Below are 6,541 nucleotides of genomic sequence, written 5' to 3'. Positions count from 1 at the left end.
GTTGTATGATATATGGGTTATTCTGTTTCCAATCGCTCTGCCATCTTGAGGAGGGTCCATTGCAGAACTTCCTGGTGTGGATTCATCTATTTAAAACAATATGGGACATTATAGGTCAAGTAGTTTAAGGACCTCCTTTTACAGAGGAGAAAATAGAGACTCAGAGAGGTCAAGTGATTTGCCCAATGTTACACAGCTAGTAAGAAAAGCAAATGCAAATTAAAATCCATCTCCTCCATCTCTTCACTGATTATGTGAGACAAATTAAAAAAATAAAAATAAAGAAGAAAACCTTAAAATAAAGATATTGTTGTATCATCACTTTGGGAAATGCCTCCAATAATTATTTTCCCCAAATCCTCCAAATACCATCAACTCTTGTTCCTCTTATTGCATGGACCAGCATATTCTCAGTTCATATCACTGACTATCTTCAGAAAGAACAGTTGATCACTACTGTCAGAGACCATAGTCACTAAACTACAGTAAGTTCAATATAGCATTCATATTATCATTCTTCAGCTAAGTGTACTTGGGGCATCATGTAATTTTTAAAATAAAAAATGAATCTAGGTTTAAAACCAGAATACTCAGAAGGAATACTATGTAAGAACTTAAAATTTCTCATCATTTTTCAATATATGAAGACCAAATGTAATCAGATGTTCTTTGCAATCATTCTAATAGTCAGAAATGAAACAAGATTATAGTTGTATTGATGGCCATCTTTTGATACCCTGTAACTGGGAGCTGTTGATTTTTTTTTTCTTCTTCCCTCCCCCCAACATACCTACCAATGCCTTAGATATTTCAGATGTGTGTACATGTTACAAATATGAACTCACAGACTGCAATCAATAGCATACTGTGGACTAAAATTTAATTTGTGTAGAATAGGGATAATTCTTCATGAGACTATTGTGGGAATAGAGCAAGATAATGTGAAAGTTCTTTGAAAAGTATAAAGTAACATGGCAATGGGGGTATATCAAATTTGTTTTCTGATTATATGATAATTTCAGAAAGAACTCACATGATAATTCAGAAATTTATAGGAATAAAATTTGAATAAAAAAGATTTTAATTTTACAAAAAACTGATCATGAGGCTATTTAGTGCATGTCATTAAAGTTATAAATCTCAGACCACAATTTTAACTATTACAATAGCTTTCCTTTAAAATAAATTAAGTACCCATAGACTACAACATTTCAATAAGCAACTTGGGAAGACAGAGTGTTGAACACTAAAGTCACATCCTCTGAGTTGGTATATACAATTTGCCATGGTGTTATATTTGTTCCAAGGTCCTTTAGGTAGTAGAACAGATGTTCTCCATCACAGTTTTCTCCTTAATTCAAAGAATCATTTATTCCCAATGTTTTAAATAGGAAGCTAGTACTTTGAAAAACAATTTTATAAATTATATACACTGAATTGAATGTTGCTGGGAACTCTGAATATAGAGACTCTATTAGTTGAACAGAGACTTTCCTTTCCTATATATGGTTATAAAGTTGAACATGAGACCACTCCAATTATTTTTAAATAGATTTACTAAGATTAGAAAAAAAATATTTTTGTATATTGTCTGAAGTTCTTTATTCAGGCATATATATCCAAGGAAATACGTATGTAATTCCAAATATTTCTTTTGATCATAATCTTTGATTATGAATAAAAAGTATAATTTAAAAAAGGAAAACCACAGAGAGACTATACTAAGTTCAACTTTGCCCATTTTTTTGTCGGATCTATTGAACAATAATAGCAACAACTAATTTGAGTTTAAATACAGGCTTATTTTGCATTGATCCATTCTTTTATTAAGTGTTTTCTATGTAGAAGACAGTGTGGACAGGGAGGGGGAACTTAAAAAGATATGGTCAAAACTATGGGGCACTTGGCAAAGTCAATTATGGAGCAGTAATAAATCCTAATAGTAAATGCATCCTTATTTTGAATAGCCAAAAATAGACATTTAAAACATGGATCTGATCTCCATTACCATGGCATTCTCCCAACAATAACAGAAACAGACACTTGTCATGGAGGATAGCCCATTTTTAGGAAACAAACAATGTAAGACAATGTGACATCAATCTACAAAGAAAAAATTGTCATAGGATGTTATGATAGACAAGTCACTTGCCCAAGGTAATGCGTGAAGTAAATGGTAGAACCAGGACACAAAACAAGTGTTCTTTCATCTCAACTACTTGAGATTCTAAGAATAATTTGGAATTCAATAAGGTATGGAAATATTATGGGCTTAGAAAACAGCATGGATAGGATAGAATGGCAATATAATGAAAAAAGCACAGGGGCATCTTTGGGATCTGGAGTCTGTTTTAAATGTGTCTTAAGTACAAAGTGTGGAAATGAAGTTTTTGAAATAATTTTGGAAAGATCACATTGATTATGCACCTAAAGCTTATGTCTGACTGTCACTACCCCACCCTATCCCCAGTGCAATGACTGTCTATGATATCCAGTATCAAATCTTACCTCCATTGTTTGACAGTTAAAGTTCTTCAAGGTTGCTCCTTTCAGAAGTTTCTGGTATCTTTGTAACACTTTACCACCCTCCATACACTGTGATGAAGCTGTAACAGCCAATTTAAAATTTCTTCAACAAAATATCAGTTTCTCAATTTTGAGCCTTGAACTGGCTATTCCTCATGCACAGAACTTTCTGCCCTCTCTCCTTGAGTTCTTATCTTCTCTGCCTTCTTATAATTCCTAGTATCTATCTAAAATATATGTATTGGAAATAATCTCCGAGGGGCAGAGCCAAGAGAAAAGTCAGGGACATACCTGAGTTTCCTTCCAAACACCTTTAAATAATGCCACTAGAAATGATAAATTTTGGAGTTGTGGGAAAATCAGAATACTAACACATTGTTGGTGGAGTTGTGAATTGATCCAGCCTTTCTTGGGAGCAATTTGGAACTATGCTTAGAGGGCTATACAACTGTGCATACACTTTGACTCAATAATAGCACTTCTACATCTGTATCCTGAAGAAATCATAAAAATGGGAAAAGGACCCACATGTACAAAAATATTTATAGAAGCTCTTTTTGTGGTAGCCAAGAATTGGAAATTGAAGAGACACCCTTCAACTGGGGAATGACTGAACAAGTTGTGGTATATGGATGTAATGGAATACTATTTTCCTCTGAGAACCAAGCAGACAGACTTCAGAAAAACCTGGAAAGACTTATATAAACTAAATCTGAGTGAAGTGAGAAGAATCAGGAGAACATTGTCCACAGTAACAGCAACATTCTGTAATGACTAACTTTGATAGAATTAGTTCTTTTCAGCAATGCAAGGATCTAAGACAACTCCAAAAGACTCATGATGGAAAATGCTATTCACATCCAGAAAAGGAACTTTGGAATCTGAACGCAGATCAAAACATACCATTTGTTGTCTCTTTTTTGGTTTGTTTTGTTTCCTTTTTCTCCTGGTTCCTTTCATTGGTTCTTTTTAATTATTTTTACAACATGGCTAATGCAAAAATATATTTAATGTAAATGTATATTGTAGATCCTATATCAGATTTCATGCCATATGGAGGAGGGATGAGGAGATGGAGGGGGAGAAAATTTAGAACTTGTAATGTTATGGAAGTGAATATTGAAATTTAAAATAAACAAACAAATATATATATATATATATATATATATATAATATGTATATATTTAAATATATATATATATATAAATATATATATTTAAATATATTTATATATATATATATATATATATATATATATATATATATATTTAAAGCAACTGGGGTTAAGTAACTTTCTCAAGGTTATACAGCCAGTTATTTCTGGGTGTGGTGCTAAGTATATGAACCCGGATTCGATCCCAGGTTATCCTGACTCTGGGGCTGGTGCTCTTACTTATTGCACCACCTGGCTGCCCCAGTAAATATATATTTAAAATAATGACTATTCAAACAAATTCTAGAGCAGCAGAATCCTAAAAAGGAAGGAGTGAATCAATTTTCCAGTCTAAGACAACTTAGAAGGTAAGCAGCAAAGCTCTGTTACACCAGGGTGAGAGTGGAGCTAAGTCTAGGGCAGGATAAGCCAGTGCAGACCAGACCCCAGCAAACCAGGAGCTGGCCTTGAAGTAGAATCTGTTATACTGCCCAAATATGGACCTGGGTATCAGTCCTGGGGTGAGAAGGAATAGTAGCAGCATTGAAGTTTCCTGCCACAGGGAAGTGGGTCCTGATCACAGTTCCAGGATGGAAAAAAGTTCTGGTGGTCACTTACATACCAGTGCAAAGTACAAGAGAGTTGTGAACACACTTCTCCCTAGATCATACCACCTTGAAAGACCACAAAACTTACAGGTCCCCAGAATTACCTCTGAAAATAGCTGCACAAAAAACCTGAAGCTTGGACAGTATCCTCTCCACCCCAAGAGCAGAGTCCTACTTTAGCATGGAGTTAAAATTCAAGAAATAGGCTGGAAAATGAAAAAAATAGCAGAAAATTACCCTGATCATAGGAATTTACTATAGTGACAAGAAAGATCAAAACACAACATCAGATGAAGACCACAGTTAAAATTTCTGTGTCCAAAGTTTCACAGAAAAATGTTGATTGTCCCCAGGCCAAGGAAACATTCAAAAAAGATTTTAAAAATCAATTAAGAGAGGTAGATGAAAAATAGGGAAGAGAAACAAGAGTGATGCAAGAAAATCATGAAAAAAAGGATCAATAATGTGGTGAATGAGGAAAAAAAATATTCAAGAAAACAATACTTTAAAAACAGAATAGGCCAAATAGTAAAAGAAGCAAAAAAAAAAAAAGATGATGAAGAGAAAGCCTTCAAAAGTAGAACTGGCCAAGTAGAAAAATAGGTACAAAAATCAACTGAAGAAAAGAACTCCTTCAGCAGGACCCATGGACACACACCATTAGTCAAACTCGAGAGTTTTTCCACCATAGAAGAGCCCAAGTCATGTCCCAACCACACTGTTTGCATCAATAACCTCAATGAGAAGATAAAGAAGGATGACCTGAAGAAATCCCTCCATCCCATCTTCTCCCAGTTTGCCCAGATTATGGACATTCTGATATCAAGGAGCCTGAAGATGAGGGGCCAAGCATTTGTCATCTTTAAGGAGATCAGTAGTGCCACAAATGCTCTACACTCCATGCAGGGTTTTCCTTCTATGACAAATCCATGAGAATCCAGTACACCAAGACAGACTCGGACATCATTGCCAAGATGAAGGGCACCTATGTGTAACAGGATTGGAAGCAGGAGAAGAGAAAACCCAAGGGCTAAAAAATGCCAAAGGTCATGGAGGCTGTTCTGGGTGGGGTGGCCACCCGTATTGTGGCTGCAGTCCAGCCTGTCCTGGGAATGCTACCCATGACACAGGCCCCCCCACATTGTGTGCCCTATTCCAGGGCAGCCACCATATATGTTTCCCCCAGGGATGATTTCCCCACCTAGATGGCCCCTGGACAGATCCCACCTGGCACCATGCCCCTGCAACAGATGATGCCTGTACAGATGCCACCTGCCCAACCGCTGTCTGAAAACCCACCCAACCATATCCTGTTTCTCACCAACCCACCTGAGGAGACCAATGAGTTCATGCTGTCCGTGCTCTTCAGTCAGTTTCCTGGCTTCAAGGAGGTGCATCTGGTCCCTGGGCACCACGACATTGCTTTTGTGGAGTTTGACAATGAGGTGCAGGCTGGGGCTGCCCAAGATGCCCTGCAGATCACCCAGAACAGTGACATGAAGATCTCTTTAACCAAGAAATAGCCCCCACCCCTGATTGTTACCCTGTCCTCACCCTCCTTCCAGGGTGGCCCTCCCTCTGCTCCTCTGCTCAGGTTGTTGTATCCTGAAGGTAAGTCCCTGCTCCCTTCTCTCAGCCTGTAGCATGAGTATGTGTGTGACCAGCATTGTACCCAGAGTCTTCCCTTCAGACATTAGACATTGCACCTGGAACTGGAGACAAAAATAAAAGGTTGTCACCCTAGTTTTTTTTTCACACACACAAAAAAAGAAAAGAACTCCTTAAAAACTAGAATTGTCCAAATGAAAAAAGAGTTACAAAAGCTCACAGAAGAAAAAAGAAATAATTAGAATTGGGCAAGAGCAAGCTGATGACTCTGTGAGACATCCCAAAACAATCTAATTAAATCAAAACAATGAAAAATAAAAGAAAATATGAAATGTCTCATTGATAAAGCAACTGACCTGGAAAAACAGATTCAGGAAAGATAATATGAGAATTATTGGACTATCTAAAAGTCATGATCATCAAAAGCTATACATCATTTTTTTCAAGAAATTATCAAGAAAAACTGCCTGAAGTTCTCATATCAAAGAATGAAAGAGAAATTGAAAGAATCCATTAATCATATACTGAAGGAGATGTATGAAAAGTCCCAGAAATATTATAGGCATATTCCAGAGCTCCCAGGTCAAGGAGAAAAAAAATTCCAAGCAGCCAAAAGAAACAATAAACTATTTACATTCCTACATGG

General features: G+C 36.5%; 1 pseudogene; it reads left to right on the top strand.

Moving 5' to 3' along the window:
* Positions 1-2,173: 2,173 nt before the first annotated feature.
* On the top strand, positions 2,174-5,810 carry LOC138148231 (U1 small nuclear ribonucleoprotein A pseudogene; annotated as a pseudogene).
* Positions 5,811-6,541: the final 731 nt, after the last annotated feature.

Source organism: Petaurus breviceps, unplaced genomic scaffold, assembly GCF_028583685.1.
Source record: "Petaurus breviceps papuanus isolate PSGF00001 unplaced genomic scaffold, PetGlider_PUasm1.0 90823, whole genome shotgun sequence".
Lineage (NCBI taxonomy): Eukaryota > Metazoa > Chordata > Mammalia > Diprotodontia > Petauridae > Petaurus > Petaurus breviceps.
This window is presented reverse-complemented; position numbering and strand designations above follow the sequence as displayed.